The sequence below is a fragment of the Ixodes scapularis genome, unplaced genomic scaffold (assembly GCF_016920785.2).
Source record: "Ixodes scapularis isolate PalLabHiFi unplaced genomic scaffold, ASM1692078v2 PGA_scaffold12__126_contigs__length_90152505, whole genome shotgun sequence".
Taxonomy (NCBI): Eukaryota; Metazoa; Arthropoda; class Arachnida; order Ixodida; family Ixodidae; genus Ixodes; species Ixodes scapularis.
Genome location: NW_024609838.1, coordinates 72145409 through 72162671, shown reverse-complemented (window position 1 = coordinate 72162671; position 17263 = coordinate 72145409).

Below are 17263 nucleotides of genomic sequence, written 5' to 3'. Positions count from 1 at the left end.
CTGGCAGCGTAGACTGGAAGTAGCTCAGCAAGCCTTTGTACAATAATGTGGAAGAGGCGCTGTAAAAGTGGTTTGTCGACGCCCGCGCAAAGGAAGTTCCAATAAGCGGTCAGATCCACAGTGAAATCACATTCAGTAGTCCCACTCAATGCCACTTTCGGTAATCGGGCATAGACAGCGCCTCTCAAGCCGGATGGCGACAACTTGGGCAAAACAAGAAACAAGAAAAATAAGGTAAAAAAAGAATGGCTACAAGATTGATTACGCTATTGTTATTCTATTTAGAAAATGTAATAAACCAGGTTATTTTTGTAACGAATAGAAGGTAAGTCTTTTAAATCATTTACCTTAGTCCATTAGCATCCGTTGACCTGGTGAACGACCAATAAGAACAGACTACACTTTGACGCGCCGAAATACAATGGTGCAACCTTGTACAACGTACAAATACAAATAACGGCTGTTTGTGGTGTGCAAATGCAATAATTACAGATACCGTAATCAAGCAGCGGTGCAATTACAGAGAACCCGGTAAGATATGAGTCTTAAATATTGTTGGAGAAGTAAGAGAACGCTCAAATGCCGTCACGCTTCAAATAGCAGCTAATAGGAGGGTGAGCTTTCCAAATGGTTTAATTTCTGGAGCAGAAATCTGTGACAAAGCTTCGCCTCAAGATTTAGTGCCTTAAATTAAATCTAGTAATGAAATAATCACATCGTCTTGCATATATATTATCTGAGGTTGTGGTCTTCGTTGTTCTCTGGCCAGCATATTTTAATCATTGTGCCTTAAAAGCCGCAGCAGAATCTTCTTGAAAACATTTGAAACGATATAAAGGTGCTGTACAGAGCACGACACTGTTAGCGCGAACAAACGACCATCAGTTATTCCAGTTTTTCTCTTTGAAACCAAGGATGTCATCCAAGTTATTATAGCTACGGAAAGAGCTAATTTAGTTCTGTAATGTCAGCTATCACATTTCGTGCTCGCTAATACTATTTAGAAGTAAAACGCGAAAATACGCCGATGTCGTATTCGCGCTAACAGCGTCGCGATGTGTACGATCAAGCAAAACAAAAATAAACAAAACAACATTGTTCCCTTTTTTCTTTGCTATGTTATTGAATGCTTAGCCAATTTCCACTGATCTCCGTTTGAGACTGTAGTAGACACAAACTTGCGCCGTACAACATGCAATGATGTCGTCTTTCCTTAGGAGATAGGAAAAGGGGGGCAACTCTTTACACAGAGAAACCCAAACAACACGGCCTTGCACGCTTCACGTGAGATGATGCGTTAGAGGCGGTCAGACGCTCAGCTGATATCTGCGTCGCAGAGATGGTACCGTCTGCTTTTGGCAAGCCGCTGTGGCTTACCCCGGAAGGGAAGTTTCCGACACACAGGCAAGCGTAAAAAACATGCACTCATCCTCAACTAGTCTGGTACGTGGACAGACTGGCGCCGTACAGTGTACATGCTACGAAACCCAAGCAATGCGGCCTTGCACAATGCGCGTGAGACGACGGGTTGGAGGCGGTCACACGCTCAGCTGGTATCTGCATCGCGTGGGAAGATATCGTCTGCTCTTGGAGGAAGTTTCAAATGTGTGCCGCGATGACTTATCCCGAAAGGGGATGCAAGTTTACTACACGCAGGCAAAGGTCGTGGGAAGCACGCTCATCTTCTACTACCGTAATATCCCGAGTCATCGCCCATCCCCGAGCCATCGCCCACCCCATTTTTTAGGCCAATATCGATTTCCGAAAAAACACCGAGTCATCGCCCACCCCTTCAAATACCCCAGCGCGGACTCTGCGATCCGCGAACACTCATCGATCCTACCCGAATGACGTGGCCGCGGACCTTACAGTTGGAGGACGTCCGTGACAAAGTAAAACGAAGGAGGGAAAGACACTTCTTTTTGTTTACGCATTTCCTCCGTGAGCGACCCCAAAGTGGTCGTGTTTCCGTGCGAAAAGAAAACGATGGAGATAACAAAATAAGAGTTTGTTAATGTAACCGCGGAGTGTTAGGTCAAAGTCTGTCTCCGCCGAAGTAAGGTCACCGCGAACCCGCTCCTTCTTCCCGCCCGTCGCGACCGCGGTTGTGCAATATTTTAGGCAAAGCCAACGCGTAAATAAAGCTTTGCTGGAACGCCCTACACAGACGTTTGCAGAGCGTCCCAACCGTGCATTGATAGCCCGCCGTGCACGGACGCACGTATGTACGCACTAAACAAGAAAGTTGCGCAAGAGCTTGCAATAGACCATTTGCAGTCTCTCCCAAGCGCCCCGGCGCGCGCGCGAGGAATCTTGGGATCGGTGTTCTGTCGGCCCCCGTCGTCTGGCTGCTCTCCGTTGGAATCGCATCACCTCGCCCTAGACATACTTTTCATCTTCGTTGTTTATACTTAATAATCCTCTTTTTTATCTACTCCAGTGTATTTTTCTTGTTCATAAGTGTATCTATTTCGTTCAGCGCTTTGTATTTCTTCTGTATATTACGTGTTTTTGTGCATATTCCATCGTTTTCGACGCGGCCGTCGACGGACACCACGCCGCTTCGTTCGCCGCTCCCGGGGTGAGTACTGACTGTTGCCGTTACGCTCTATCCCGCTCCTAGGCCGTTCATTTAACTCGTGTGCGGTCGCGAGAGAGCAGTTTCGAACATCACTACAAATGTCACCGCTGTAAGCAGAGAAATAAAGTAGTCATCACGAAGCGAAGGCCGACATGCCTTCGCTTCGTGATGCGCTCGCCCTGTGAAATGTGAGCGTGGGATATCGAGTACTGCTTGCGTGCTCAACATTCGGGACGGTGCTTTGTCGTTGCGATCTTTTTGCCCTTCGGACGCTTGCGAAGCTGTACCAGCGGTCGGCGTGCCTCGGCAGCGCTCGTCAACAACCGTCCGCGCAGCATCACATCCTTCGCGTTCGGTTCTTCGTCGCGGCGGGAGAAGGGGTTCTGACTGCGTTTTATGCATAGTATGGGGGAGATTCCATTGTTTATCGAAATTACAGTTCAGCTAGCGCGCTCACTGTGGTGAGGCAAGATTGCCCCTGCGAACCGCGCTAACACAGCGTCCCGCGAGTGCATATCTTTATTGATCATCCCGTTTTCACGCAAGCGCGTGCATATGAAATGCTAGACACTTTTTAGTGGCTCTGCGAACTGCTTCTTTTGGACGAACACTGACGCATTGAAAGCTGGAGTGTCTTTGCCACTCCTGTACAACACTTCACGGTCGTGCCAGCAGCTTTATGCTGCTGGCACGAAACGGATTATGGTCAAAACGCGTTCTTCGTATTCAGAGCTGCACTATATCATGGACACTGACAGGGCAGCAGCAACAAGCAGCTCAGTGACACTGGAGATGCTTGTCCCCAATGCCAGTGCGTGGCTTGCTTTCAGAATGCTCCTTCGACTGTGTAATGTTCGAAAGTGCACAAGAAGTTGTAGATTACAAAAGCTGGCATGTTTGCCTAATAGCAAACGCTCTTTTTTTAGCACAAAGTTTACAGCAGGCTTTTTTTGAGGGGTTGTTACCCTAGATGAACTCTTACTTCGCAAGTTTAGGTTAATTCTGTCAAAACAACACCAAACCCATTAAAAAACTGTGTTGGTCAAATTTCCGTCCTCCTTTTAAAACGCTGACTGAGCTGCCTTTTTTTCAGGGAAGGCTATGGCGACACGGGATGTACCAGAGCCGCAAGAGCTACCACTTCCAGCAGGACCTTGGACCAAGCAGCTGAAGGACTTTCCTTCCGCATTCTCGGAAAGCCACATCCAAGGGCATGGCCAAGCAGCTGGAGCACAGAAGCACACAAGTTCTGGCTACAAAATGTTCAAGGCCCACAAAGTGCAGAACATCTTCCTCCACACCACAAGTGCATCAGAGACAATTGTCAAGGCTAACGTGGAGGCTTCCATGACCCTTACGAAGCGATACGCAGTGCATGCTGTGCTCTGCCAAGATGGGCAGGTCAGCAAGGCTTCCTGTTCCTGCAAGGCTGGACAAGGCGGTGTGTGCAAGCATGTGGCAGCACTGCTTTGGCACATGCTAGACCTGATAAGGGAGGGAAGGTCCTACATCCCGGATGCTCTGGCCTGCACTGAGGGAGCAAGGCAGTGGGGCCCATCTTCAAAGAGAGGTGCAAGTACGGTGTCGTTCAACGAACTAGAATTCGTCAAGCACGACTCTAGCAACAAGGCGAAGAGTGCGAGAAAAACCACGGAAGTGCATGTGGACGTGGCGCAGGCAACCGTCAAGAGGCTGCATACAGATTTCATTGAGAAGGGAATATTCCCAATGTTTGCGGACGTGATGGAAGAAGCTGCCTTCACACCCTTGCCAAGGAAGGTTCAGGAGCACTCGAACACGGATGATGGGGCCTCTGCAGCACGGATCAGCTTGCCCATAAAAGAGTGCTGGAATCACCAGATGCCACCAAGCGATCCATGCACCCTGACTCTTACACAAGCTCAGCACCTGGAGGAACAGACACGTGGCCAAAGCAGAAGTATGCTGTGGCACACGGAACGTGAGAAAAGGATCACGGCATCACAGTTCGGAGACATCGTCAAACGACAAGCACCCGTGAACGAAAAGTTTCTCAGGACGATTTTCTCGGGCGGACATGGCACGACACGTCACATGAGGGCGGGACTTCAGAATGAGGCGGCTGCTCTGAAGCGCTACAAGGCCAAGCAAAAGGTCCAAGTCTTCAGTGTTGGCCTTTGCATCAACCCTGGCCTTCCCATGCTGGGGGCATCACCAGACGGGCTGGTCTGGGACGAAGATATACAGGAGTACGGACTAGTCGAAGTGAAGACCGTGTCACGGGCGATAGATGCGAACCTGACGACCTTCGAGGAGGTGATGAGCAGAGGGTTTGTGGAGTTTATCCATGCGGACAAGAGTGTCGACAAAAAGCACAAGCACTACTACCAGGTGACAGGACAACTTGCGCTCACAGGACTGGAGTGGTGTGACCTTGTTGTTGACTGGGCGAAAGACTGCTGGGTCACACGGGTGCCCTTTGATGAGGCACTCTGGGTGAACGTTATGGTGCCACGCCTGACAGACTTTTTTTTTAAATATCGGAAAGACTGAGTGTTGATCATAAAATTGTAGTGTCTGTTGTGGGCGGTTCTAGTGCCAAGTTTGGACACTTTTGGTAATCGGGTTGCAAACACTGCCCGCGTGGGTGGGCGGCTCCGTACGTCAGCCTGCTGGTTTCGACTTCGACAACACCGGTTCTTGGCCTACCCGGTTTACGCAACTCGAGGAGTACGCTTATGCCTCCGTACTTCGCCAAGCACCACCGGACATTCAGGTGCGGACACTTCTCTACTGCATGGGCCCCGAGGCTCGGGTCCTTCTCGACATGTTCGGCTTGAACGCCGCCTCCCTGAACAACTACAACACGGTGGTCAAGCGCTTCTCGGAACACTTCCTGTACCCCGTCAACGAGGTGTAAGAGTCCTCGAGGTTCCACGAGCGGGTTCAGCAGCCGGGAGAGAGCGTCGACAGTTACTACGCCGAGCTCTGCAAGCTTGTCAAGTGGTGCAACTACCCGTCCCCCAAAGTCGAAGAACGCCTGGTTCGCGACCGGTTCGTTGTTGGTCTTTGCGACGAACGCCTGTCCGGCCAGCTCTGCTGGAAAGCCAAGCTCAGCCTCAAGGACGCGTGGACGCAGGTGAGGCAGATCGAAGACGCCGAAAAAGAAAAAAACTGCTCGCGGGAGTCGAGAGTGTCCAGGTCACCGTCAACGTTGACGCCACCAAGTCTTGTCATGGTCCGACGCACCAACGCAAGACAACAAAACGGTCAGACGACGCATCAGCAGTGTCTTCACTTGGCGATAACGACCCAGGTTCCTGCAGCTACTGCAGTCGGGCCCCCCACACACGCTCAGACTGTCCTGCTCGGCAGTCTCTGTGCAATTATTGCAAGAAGAAGGGCCACTTCGCGGACGTCTGTTGCGCTCGGAAACGAAAGCAGAGCAAGGTGGCGTTCCTTACCGCTCCACGCAATCCTCGAGACTGAGAAGGCCAAGGCCAAGTACGTTGAGGTCAATGTCGACAACTACACGGCGATATTCAAGGTAGATTCCGGCGCGGAGGCGTCTGCTGTTTCGGAAGCCTTCCCGAACTTACCTCATCATCTGGACAAGGTCGACGACCTGCTGACAGCACCAGGAGACCAGTCGCTAAAAGTCATTGGGTACTTCATGGCTACCCTCCTGTGGCGAGGCAAGACCGGTCATCAGCGTCTGTACGTGATCAAGTCCCTCTCTATGCCCCTGCTCGGGTTCCCAGCCATCCAGGCTCTGGGTGTGGTAAAGTTCTTGGACGACATGAAAGTGCCGGCACCGCAGGGACTTTTCAGAGGTCTCGGCACGCTCAAGGAGGAGTACAAGATTCGGCTACGCCCGGATGCGGTTCCGTTTTCACTTAGTGTTCCATGCCGCATACCGATACCCCTGCGCGAGGTGGTGCAAACAGAACTGGCCAAACTGGAGCAAGACGGAGCCATTCGGCGTGTCACCAACCCCACACCTCGGGACGCTGGACTGTTCATGGTTCCAAAGTCGTCGGGAGGTTACCGTGTCTGTATCGACTTTACAAAATTAAATCAAGTTGTCCCGAGAGAACGTCATGTGCTCCCCACCGTCGATCAAGTCCTGGGACTTCTGGGCGATGCGGCAGTCTTCTCGAAGCTCAAAGTTACCTCAAGCTTCCATCAGGTCAAGCTTTCCAAGGACTCTCAAGAGCTTACGATGTTCATTACGCCGTATGGGCGTTATTGCTTTTGCCGACTCCCATTTGGCATCACGTCGGCCCCTGAGTTTTTCCAGCGACAGGTGGCGTGGATCTTGGAAGTCCTAGACGGATTGGTCAACATGGTCGACGACATCCTAGTCTTCGGCAGAACGAAAAAGGAACATGACCAACGCCTGCGGCAGGTGCTGTTGTGTCTCTCCGAGGCCGGCGTCACCCCTAGCTTCCGTCGACGGTTCGGCCTCAGGTGGACCTGTCTACTCGCGTCATCGTGATGTGCCTCGTCCAGCATCACCACCACGTGTTCGTGGTGATGGTACGGGCCGACACTACTCAACCCATTCTGGAAGACAAGTGGTCGCTCCCAAGAGACTCAATCTGTAAAACTTTGTTTTTTTTCACAGCCAAGGTGTCCGATACTCTCCTTGAACATTCTAAAGGGGGGATTTTGCGGGCGGTGCTAGTGCCAAGTTTGGACACTTTCGGTAATCGGGTTGCAAACACTGTGCCCACGTCTTGTGTAAAAAGCCATTGCCTCGTGTGATAAAGGTGCCTTTTGGTTCCTAGCTCTGGACGCTCAGTTGGTTGCTTGCCGTCGCTGGTGGGCTGTGCAGTTTCACCGCCGGCCACAGCCCGGCACGGCAGTGTCACAAAGGAATCAACCTCATTTTTAATGCCAAAGACTTGGAGAACATATAATAAACCAACTTTTGTGAACTGAAAGTGGCTGTCATGACAAGTAGTTGGAATGCCTCAGACTGCTCATGTCGGCACAAGAATTTGTTGCAAACTGTAGCGCGTACCTCTGTCCGATATAGTAGTCGCAATATTTGTGTACTGAAAATAGAGTTTGTGCACTGTGCATGCTAAATTTCATACACTTTTCCATTGTTTACAAACCCACGCCCCAGCGTGTAATCTTCACAGCCTAGCATGCGCGTGGTCGTCAGTTGTGAAACCGTCCAAAGCACGCGCCATACACACAAACACTAAAGATGGTATGAGAGCGTGTGACACCTAAAGAGGGCATGATCCTCTTCTGCATTATGCGCGAAAGTTCCAACAACGACCATGTGCTGTGGCTACCAACGCCGCTTCCGGCGGCCCACCTGGGAGCAAAATTGGTTTACGGTAGTGTCGTTACTGATTTCAGCGCTATTGATGGTGAAATTTTGGTTGCACGTCAAGGTCCCCACATGTTCTTCCTCTGGGGTGACAGACATCTTCCTTTGGTTTAATCTGTAAACCCTCTAATCTTCATTTGCTGGGGCATATTGACGGAGAATTTTAGTAATTCGCACAATTTACAATGCAACAGCTTGTTTTCAACATCTTGAATTTTTGCCTGTGGCACACGCAATGGCATCTCAGTTAAAGCCCCTTCATGTTTTAAAAGTAGCGCAAAGTGCGTCGATGCACGAGGCACGTGCAACATGCAGCCCTTGGGAAGATCATGGCGACACAGCGCAGCACTGAGCTAGATTTCAGACGCCATGTCCTTCCCAGAAGTGGCACACGGTACGTGTCTCGAGAATTTCCACAACAATGAATGGCGCCACTTTTCCCAGGATAGAGGGGCTTTAATCTCAGTCTGCCTGTTGCCCCACCAAACAGTTCTGCTAGGAGTCGACTGTGGCCCCACCATTACGTCTATTTTTCTTTATTAACCACTACATTTCCGCCCTTTTTAGAGGATATGTGTGTATTAAAATAAAACATCCAAAAGTATTGAAATTAATTTAATCAGTCCTAGTTAAAAATTAAGAATAATCAAATGCTCGCTACTCTGTCGTGTAGTGTGCAACCAATCTAAAATTAAAACCTGGCAAGTTTGGACAACATTTTATTGCGTTGAGTACTTCTGACAGGAATCCTAACGTCCTTGATTTCTTTCATCATGACCATCTACCTTTGCTTTGAAACATTTATTTAACGACCAAAGAAGTGGCCACCATATCTGCCCTGCTGTTTGGGCATAAAAAGAGGAAAAGCTTTTAATCTTCTCGGGAGCTTCCAGGGCGAATGAGACAAGTGGCAGCGATCAGGGACTCCTGGGGCTTCAGTAGTCTGGAGTCACCTGGTTGATCTCGGCGAGTATGGTTTCCTTGAGTGCCGTAGGGAGGTTCTGAAGTTGCCCGACTGTGACGTTGTTGGGGGCCAGGTGCACTGCGAGTGGAGGGTGAACGGGCAATCCATCCCAAGAGCTTGGTGACAGGGTGAACACAAGTGTAGCATCCAGAGTCATGTTGCGCTGGTTGCGGAAAAAAGACGTCCGAGGCCCGTTCAGCTAGCTCCTCGGGAGAGACACCTTTGCGAAGGGCAACAGTGGCAGCAAATTGCCTAGGTTTGTGGTCCCCGAGGAGAGAACGGAGGAGCCTTCAAACTTTCGAAAGATGGCTATTGCCGGAGATGGATCTGCACAGGGAAGTCCAGCAGTTGGAAGCGAGTTCCGAAGTGTAGCACGAGATAGTCTTTTGGAGTTTATGTGAAGGTTTGAGGAGTCGTCGTGGTCTGCGAGAACGGCGGTAACAGGCCAACAGGTGAATGCGGCGGTCCAGTAAGTAAATGCTCGTCAAAGCGGCATCGTCCGGTACGGTTAGCCGCTTTGTGGCAGACTTGTGGGCGGACTGGATAGCTTGTATAATGTCGGAAAAGCCAGCAAGTTCCATGACAGAAGAAAGAGCTGCTCGGAAGTTGTCCCACTTAGTGAAGAATGTGTCGCAGCAGGCGCGACAGTGAGATAGGGTTGCGGATAGGAAGTCGTAGCGTAAAATAATGGGGAGGTGATCACCGCCGAGGCGGTCGCCGGCGACATGCCATCTCCAGCGTCGAGGGTAACGAGCACAGGTAAAGTCGGGGCAGGTGTCCTGCTGTTGGGAGGATTGTTTGATACGTGTGGGGGTGTCTGGGATGTTGAGGAACGAAAGTTTCAGCCCTGTGAGGTCTGCAAGAAGCCGCGTGCCGTGGGGAAGGTCAATGTCGTAGCCCCATGCGTGTGTTTGGCATTAAGATCACCGCAAACGGGAACGTCGTCTTTTGGATAAAGACGGGCGAAGTGCTTAAAAAAAGGGATGTTTAGCGGCTGCCTTGTCCAGCGGTTTAGCGATGTGTCTGGAGCCACATAGACAGAGAAGAGAAAAACGGGCCGTTGAGGAATTGGCGGCAACCCGTAACGCTGGTCATTGCAGAGCACCTCTGTGAGGTGTCGAGAAGAGTGAAGCACACTGATCGATGAACGTACAGGGCGGAACGAATCCAAGGCAAGGGGGCACTAGTCTCAATGTTCGGAGCAAGTCCATCGTACTGTGGCAAAGAAGGGAGGGGGCCGTTGATTTCTTGTAGAGCAAACGCAGCGGCCATGTCGGATGACGAGTGAAGATAAAATTTTTCGATGAAGTCTGCCTTCTTCTGTTTAAGCGAGCAACAGTTCCACTGAACAATCCTGGGGGCGCTAACCATGTTTGCGTGGTGATAGTGGGGGGCCGCCGAACGGAATGATGCCCTGCATCGCGAGGCGCCCGATTACTGCACGGGTGCAGGTATCCACGAGAGTAAACAGCGAGTTTTGCATCGTCGGAATTCGCTGCGTGGCTGCCAGCATTTGTTTTGTGAAAAGGGTGATTTGTTGTTGCAAGCCAGTAAAGTCTGACCCTGACGGAAGTAGGGCAGGCGTCTCACTAGTGCTGTTGACAGCTCTCGCTGATTCTGCGAAGGTGGTCCGAGGCGGTTCTGATGTTGGGACTTGTGTGAGGTCGGCGGTGATGTTGTGTGCCGGCGTTAGGAGTTTTGTGGCGAGCACCGGGCGGGAGTCAGTCTTCTGCTTCGCAGACCTCGGTGCTGCGATGAGGGCTTTGGGCGCAGATAACAGCACAGCTTGCTGAGCAGGAGCTAGTTTCAGGCGTCACTGGTGGTGACGCCGGCTTCTCTTTGGATGTTGATGAAGGCAACTGACGACGCTGTGTTGTGCCGTTGGCTTGGGTGCTGTTGGGGCACTGGGCAACGCGAGGCTGGTGCCGTCGAATGTAATGAGTGCCGACCCAGAGTTTGTGAGAGGACCGGCCTGGAGGATAGCAGATTTCCGGCAATGAAGGTTTTTTAGGACGCAGAATCCAGGTCGCCAGACTTTTTTTATGAATCCGCGAACCTGGCCACGGCGAATGGCCTCGTAGCCTTGCACGGAGACCTGCAGAGTGCCGATCGGGATGTATGTTACATTGAGGAATGCATCGCACACTTGAGACAAAGCAGCATCAACTGCAAGTTGATTACTGCAGTCGAGGTACCTCACTTGGTAGGGGGCTGCAATGGTGTAGGAGACCTGAGGTCTATCTGTGCAGCAACTGCAGAGTCAATGGCGAGAAAGACCCCGTCCATGATGCGGCATGGTTTGGCCGGCCGTAGAATGACAGTGTGGGAGAACTCACTGCAGAACGATGCTGCTGGAGGCGCCGCGGGCGGGGCCGCCTTACGTCGGCGAGAGACAGGATGCCATCCGTCCTCCAGGGGGAACGAGTCAGGGTTCGAGTCACGTTGGATGCACCGGGGTGAGGTGGTAAGCTTAGTCGCAGCGGCGCCGAAGAAAAAAATGCCACGAGCACGCTTCGTTTCATTGGCGGCAGTGCGGATGTGGCAACTGTTGTTGAGGGGCGACAACTTGCTTTCGGGATCATCGTCGCCGAGGATGGAGAATGGATTCTGAGTAAAGACCGCAGGTTGAATTCACGCGGCAACAAGTGGTGCATCAAGAAGCGACGTGACGGCAGGAGTGGTTGCACCGGCTGTGGGTGGTGCATTGAGCGGTAAGCTTCAGACAGCGGGAGAAGCCAGCGTGGCCTCGGTGGGTTGTGAGTCCATTTCGTTGGGTAGAGGAAAGTCCCGAGGGCCGTAGTCGGTGCTAATGGTCGTCATGGGTCATGAGGGCGTGTGGGCACAAAAAGTTGCCGGAGCTGAAGTGAGCTAGATAGAGAGATATGGCCTCTTTTTTCTCCACGACCATCTACGAAGCCACAAGACTGCAGCTCTAGCTTCGACTGAGCAGTGGCTCTCTCGTGAAATTGCACAGCAAAGCACAGACCTTCCAGATAGAGTCCAGGCTCTTGCTCATACTGTTTGGGAAAGTACCCCTCAAGATTCGAAAACACTTCATTTGTCCAATCACTCGTTCCACGTGGATCCGGACCTTCGCAATCGCCCTAGTTTTCGCTTCGTCCTCCAGGGAGAGCTGTAGCCTTCCCCCAAGGAAAGGTGGAATGTTCAGGTTAGCCCCTGCAGCTTCGACCTCTTCAGTGATCAAAAAGCCTCTGTCCGCCATGACAGAGTCTCCGGGCTCAAGAAGGTTGCATAGCCCGGAACATGCGGTCAGGGCTTTGTCAGAGACGCGGCCAGGGGCAAGGTCGCTCACGAACGACACGAACCCATTGGGGGTGATGCCCAGCAGTCCCTTGGCAGTGTTGTGGCACTTGTAGCTTGAGTAGGTATCACTCTGCACCCTGAAGTCGCTAGGTGTCTCGATGAAGATTTCCGTGCAATCCAGAATGACTCTCGTCGATGGATACGCCTCGATGAAGCACTCCGGCATGTGCTTGTTCACAACCTGTCGCGACGGCCAGTAGTTGAGTTGAGCAAGGTAGTCCGCTAGGTAACCAATCCAGAATGTCCACACCCGGCTGACTGTGCTGATGTGGATACGAAACCGGTATGCAAGGTCCTGCTCCAAAAGTCCCACCCTCAGGCGGGACAACACGAGCAGCAGCTGATCATCCATGGATAGATAAGGTGACCTTCTCTGCGGACCTTGACTTTCCTTGTGAGCTTCATAACCTGCCTGAACAAACTTGTAAAAGGCGAGAAATCTCTCCAGGGAGTCGAATCCCGTGTAGAAGGCCAGTTTCTTTGGGTCCTGTTGCACGGCTGTGAGCGTGAAGTTCTGAAAGGGGATTGTAGCATCGATGACCTCCTCTGCTTTGTCATACATCTCCTCAAGATGGGCTACTTTCTTCCGCAGAGCTTCATTTTCTTTCTGTAGACGATCGTTGTCCTTGCGCAGTTTCTCGTTTGCAGAAGCGAGCTCCTCTAGCTGCCTGATGCGATCACGCAGGGCTTGATCGATACATCCTGTGATGCTGTACTGGTGGTCTGCCAGATGGGGAGATAGCAAAATAAATATCACATCATTTTTGCAGTCAAATATCAAAACAAAAAACTAGGCTTTCTCCTTGTAATTGCCTTGGCTCTGCCAAATAGCATATCATGTGCCATACAAAAAAAGCATCACATGTTAAAGGGGCCAAGAAACGATATGCATTTGGATGTTCTGCACCTCATACAAGCATACTGACGTCTGTAGCACAAATATAATCTATATAATAATCTATATACCACAAACCAGAGGCTCCCCTGCCAAGGTTATATTCTGAGGAATAGAAGGCTAATTTACAGTCAGAAATCACAATGTTGAGAAAGCCTAGGGTTCACACCAGGGTGACGACACTTGAATACAGACGGCTTATGAACTGGACCCAAGCACTGAGTGAGCACCTGACTATTTGGTTACAATCAATGCCATGGTAACTATTGGGGCTTGGGCTTGTGTCTAATCACTGCGCCAACAGTAGCAGCTAACCCCTAACAGTAATCATGTGATTATTTTACCTGGCTGTGAGGAAGAGCAGAATATTGCTTGTTCTCAAGCTTTATTGTGCGACAGCAGCATTTAGCAGAAGTAACTGAGTCGGTTTATGACCTCTTTAATGCTGCTCTGTTCCACACGAAGGAGCTATAATGGGAATGCTGGCTATTCGCCTTGAGATCCGATCGTCAGGGGTGCTGCGGGGAAATGCGGAACTAAGCTTTGTTCTACACTTACTTGGAGCACGGAGAATGCTGCGGACGCTAACTCGAAGCCCTGAGAGGCTCCGGTGCAGCGTTCGTGCGCATGCATTGGAGTCAACTGCGAATTCTAAGAGCATGCATAGCCTTGCCCGTGCTCCATAACAAAAGTGGGGATGGTTTTTTTGTGGACGCCAGAGAATCGCCGCTTGTCTTGTAGGAAACAATGGATAAACAAAAGCATGTGTCCCCACTTTTCAATCTGGATCTTGAGGCAAATAACATGCAAGCAGGGCTGTGGCAGCATCTCCTTTGTACCTGGCAGACAATGAAGTGAGGGTGTGACCGCAATCTGAAAGAACAACTCCGCGGGTACCTTGCATGTGCGGTATCTTAGAGTGCACCGTGCCATATGGTGCTGCGAGTATGGAACGGCCACAACTTGCGTGCTATAGCCAGCGGTGACTGAGTTAGTACAGTTTGTAAAGTTCGACGTACTGCATGTAAGTGTTCCATGCACCTATCGGGACTGCTGCACAGTTGACAGGGATGCCAAATAAACAGACGAGCAACACTGATGCTCAATGTTAGGAGCTTACCGCTAGCTATTACATCATCAGTGTCAGGGGCACCAGCGGAGGCCAAGGGGCTGCCGGGTTGTGCTGGCTCCTGGCTAGCAGGCAGGGTCACGGTCTGTGCCAGGTCAAGGTCCGACAGAAAGTAGGCCGGCAGCGGCTGCAGCGCATGGCGCTTCCTTGCGCAGATCATGTTTGGGACCTTTGGGCAGGCCGCAACATCTGCAGGCAAGGATAAGGCAATTGTTCACGCAATTATTTTATAAGCATTACATACCGGCTGGAATTCTGTCTAGCACAGGGCACAGCTTACACTGTACGGAGCACATAACATGTCAAACAACCAAGAGCTCAGCTGGATCAATAGCGGTCACTGTTTCTACCCTTTGGTAGCTGGTCTGGAATGTTGTAGCCAAATAGCGATTGTTGCAGTTCTTTCTGAGACGAAGTGCATTCAACAGCCACCGGCGTATAAAAGAAGGGAACAAAGTTTATATCCTTATTCAACATAGTTTGGCACACAACAAAAGGTTTGTCCCAAGCGAGCCAATCAGAGTACACTTCTCTAGTAAAGAGCTGTCACATACATTTGACTTCAACACTTCAATCAGTTCACAGGGGTTATAGAGTCTGCCACCTGCCATGTTACTGTGAAATCGACTATATTCGGTGCCATCTTAGGCTGTCCATACTTGCCTAAAGGGCCCTTTATTAAACATAATTATATTTCCGCATTCATATGTGTTTCCATTTGTGACACGAACGATATGCACAGCTGCAACTTCTTACAAAGCAGTTGGCTCAAGCATATTACGACCGCAAACTCCTGACAAGGCATGTCCAACTCTATCTGCTTGAATGGTCACTAGGAAGCTGCCTAGTCAAGCAAACACGGTGGACAGTAATTATAGAGTCCTTGCACCTGACGTCAGTTTTCGCTCAAAATATTTCTAGAATTCATGTTGGTACATTTTCTCCTATGTTTTTCTATGTGCTAAGAGAGTGTTTTCCAGCTCGCTGAAGTCCTCTTGCATTGTGACCGACTGTGTCAGATAGAGCAGTCGGAAATATAAAGAAGCATCGTCTGGTACCGTTCAAACACACTGCTGTTATTTAGAGTCGAGATGAGCTGGCACTTCAATGTACGACAGGAAACATGCAGAGCCTTCACTACTTTCCACAACGAGAGAGCTGGATTAAAAGCTGTCATTTGGGGCCATCAGAGATGAAGGCAGCAGAGCGACATCCCCTGGTGCCTTGAGCAGCAAGCTAGCTAAGCCAAGCCAAATCCTTGAAAAAGGCAGTCAGTAGGTTTATATGCCACCTATTCCCACTGCAAATTTAATGACGGACGAGAATGTTATACTTTTTCAGTTTCAGTGATATCCTTGATGCTACTTAACCGCACGTCGCAAAACCTCTTTTCGATTGCAGTCCATTTGCGTCGTCTAGCCGTTGAGAGATCTCATGTATTCAGACAAAACATTGTTATTATGTCTGCAGCTCTACAAAATCTGACATTACGATTGCTTGAAGCTCCGTCTTTTTCTATGAGAGCGATGATTGCTTCCGTAGGTCACGTATTTCGCCATGCTCACTGGGTAGCACCGCTGTCCACAAATCACCAGACGCCACCAGCAGTGACGTAGCTCACGTGAGAAACGACCCATGTATACAGTGATCACAAGCAAGAATATAAGCAGGGAAAAACAACTATTGCAGAAAGAAACAAAAATAGGCAAATAACATACACTTCGGAAATGTCCTGGTTGGAAAAAACCGGGGAGCTTTGTCCTCGTACTTCTTTCTCCCAGTTTCGTTAAAATGAGCGCCGCATATTCTGCTGTCAGAGGTTGGCGTCCACAGAGAGAACCGTCCAGTGGTACCTGCATGCAAAAGAAGCAGTTAGCACCATATTAAGATTCACCCATTCAACTTTGGAGCAAGTGCAACTCAATCTCAGTGGTAAGAATGGATGCAGCAGCCGTGGCGTCTGAACAGGGGCGTCAGTAAACTATCCGGGCAAGGGGGTAGAATTCAGTTCTCCTCCTCCCCCATCGTCACCCCACCGCCTTCTAAACACTTCCAGTACCATTGTGCAGCGGGCACTAAGAACAAGCACATAGTTTATGCCTAACAAACCTGGAGTGGATGCACGCTGAAAATGATAGAAGCACTGTGAGAGTATCTTTGCTTTAGCTGTAGGGTAGTGAGATGAAGCGACATTCCTGCGATGCAATCAAATATTGGTATGTCGGTGCAGGTGGAAGTGGCCAAGAGAGTGAAAAGGGCACATGCAACATCTGGGATTCTTTGAGATTGTCTTTTTTGTTTCAGTCGTATGTTGCACTTATAGGTCAAAAATAATGAATGCTATTTTTATTTTTAAAAAAAATGTGTTTCGCAGGTATGTTGTACATATGGGTAAAATGACTTGGGCCACGTCGGACAGTACACACACTGTACCTTCCTGATCATTGTCAGGAAAGTGTAGATAACAAGTAAAAAAATATGGTAAATACCTTTCCTGTTGATTCGCTGTACCCAAATGTTGCGTAGATGGCTGTTCTTCGGAAAGCGATTCCAGGACACATGCTTGGCAGTGAGAGTGGTGTGGGCACAGCCCGGTACACAGCAGGTTGTACCGCCCGTCATGTGGCTTCTGAGGGTGACCTAAGAAGATACTACATTCAGCTGACATCTCGAATAGTGAAATAAATAAGTGAAGTGACCATCAGTTTCAAAGTTGCAGTTGCTGACATAACTCGCTTGCTAAGGGCCCGCTCAACTCACAACCGCTGTTAAGAGCGATTGTGAAGCTATGCGATGTACTACATACGCATACCAGCCGCGACGATGAATCACCGGCGCTCGCGGACGGTCAGCGAACGCGAGAAAAGTGACGCCGCGCGGACGGTTGTTGACGAGCGCTGCCGAGGCACGCCGACCGCTGGTACAGCTTCGCAAGCGTCCGAAGGGCAAAAAGATCGCAACGACAAAGCACCGTCCCGAATGTTGAGCACGCAAGCAGTACTCGATATCCCACGCTCACATTTCACAGGGCGAGCGCATCACGA